This window comes from Silene latifolia, chromosome 1 (genome assembly GCF_048544455.1).
Source record: "Silene latifolia isolate original U9 population chromosome 1, ASM4854445v1, whole genome shotgun sequence".
In the NCBI taxonomy this organism is placed as follows: domain Eukaryota; kingdom Viridiplantae; phylum Streptophyta; class Magnoliopsida; order Caryophyllales; family Caryophyllaceae; genus Silene; species Silene latifolia.
Window position 1 is genome coordinate 152269782 of NC_133526.1, and position 1955 is coordinate 152271736.

Consider the following 1955-nt stretch of genomic DNA (forward strand, 5'->3'; position numbering starts at 1 on the left):
CGTGATTGATTAATTCCGTGAAAGGAATCGAGACTTCCAAATTCTTGACAATTTCCATGAATTTTCCAAGTTGATCATCAAATTTGGGCTTGGCTTGACGACTTGGAAAAGGAAGTCTAATCACAATGGGCTCCTTCTCCTTGACCTTGTCTTCATCTTTCTTTGAACTCTCTTCTTTTGATGATTCTCCATCTTTGGAGTTTTGCACAATTTCTTCCTTATCACTAGCTTCCACAACTTCATCCTTAACTTGCTTCTTCGGTGCTTCATACCTAGTACCACTCCTCAAGTGAATGGCACTAACCATTTCATGCCTAGGGGGATTACTTTGAGGTGATAATTGCCCCTTTTGTCTTTGTGAGCTTGAAGATGCTAGTTGAGTCAATTGTGTTTCCAACATCTTGGTGTGAGCTAGGATGTTGTTGATGGTGGTTTCCTTTGCTTGGCTATCTTTTTGCATTTGAGTGAAAAATTCTTGTTGATTCTTTTGCATTTGGAGGACCGCTTTTTGGACATCAAAACCTTGGTCATTTTGGTGATTGTATGGATTTTGATTTTGGTAACCTTGATTTTGATTGTAAAAGGGTCTTTGATTTTGGTTTCTCATGGGTGGTGGAGTGTATGTTGTTTGAAGGTTTTGGACATTTTGGCTTTTGTATGAGAGATTTGGATGGAATTTGGTGTTCTCATTGTAATAATTTGAATAAGGGGTACCACTCTTGTATGCTTGGAAAGCATTCACTTGTTCATTTGTTCCCCTACATTCACTTTGGTCATGTCCCAAAGTTCCACAATTCTCACATATCCCACTTGGGATTGATGAGGATGCCGTCATGGCATTAACATGATGCTTTGGTGATTTTGAGACTTCTTCAAGTCTAGCCATAGCTTTTTCAAACTTCAAATTGATTGTGTCAATATGAGGACTAAGTTGAGCACCCAATTGAGTAACGGAGTCCACTTCATGCTTACCTCCTCTAGTAGCCTTGCGAGGTCTACTATATTGTGAGTTATGGACCGCCATTTCCTCAATCTTCTTCCATGTTTGATTGTCATCAACTTCGGTGAACATTCCATTTGATCCCATGTTGAGAATGTTCCTTGAATCTTCATATAAACCATTCCAAAATTGTTGTACCAAGAACCATTCGCTAAGTCCATGGTGAGGACATGAGCGACAAATTCCCTTGAACCGCTCCCAAGCTTCATACAAAGATTCTTCATCCCTTTGCTTAAAACCCGTAATTTGAGCTCTTAGCATGTTAGTCTTTTCCGGTGGGTAGAATTTTTTGTAGAAAGCTAGAGCCAACTTCTTCCAAGAATCAATTCCGAGAGTGGCTTTATCAAGGCCCTTCAACCATTGCTTCGCGGTGCCGATTAGAGAAAAAGGAAATAAGACCCATCTAATTTGGTCTTGAGTCACACCCGTTTGAGAGATTGCATCACAATAGTCGCAAAAGGTTTCCATATGAGAATGAGGGTCTTCACTAGGCATCCCCCCAAATTGGCTCCTTTCAACTAATTGGATGAAGGCGGATTTGGCAATAAAGTTTCCGGTTAGATGTTGTGGTGTAGGAGTACCATTGGGTAGGTTCTCCTCGGTGGGTACGGAGTGTGACGAGAATTTAAGCATTGTAGGTTGATTTTGTGGGGTATTGTGTAATGGGTTCTCCTCTCCTTCTATTGCGAAAGGGTTGGTGAACTCAATAGTTGGTTGAACAACTTCACTAATACCTCTTAAATTCCTCCTAACAAGTCTCCTATTGTTCGTCAAGGTTCTTTCGATTTCACGGTCTAAAGGTAACAATTCACCTTGTGACCTTCTAGACATGCAAAATATCAAACAACTCGAAAACAATTAGAACAAACCTTGAGGGGTTTTACTTCCCCAAGGCAAAGACACAACTAATAACAATAAATAGAAATCTAAATCAAACAAACACCGTCCCCGGCAA

At 40.3% G+C, this 1955-nt stretch overlaps 1 non-coding gene across 1 annotated transcript; it reads left to right on the forward strand.

Moving 5' to 3' along the window:
* Positions 1-1154: 1154 nt before the first annotated feature.
* LOC141625577 (small nucleolar RNA R71) lies at positions 1155-1261 on the forward strand. Its single transcript, XR_012535353.1, has one exon. It is a non-coding gene; the product is annotated as a small nucleolar RNA R71 (small nucleolar RNA).
* Positions 1262-1955: the final 694 nt, after the last annotated feature.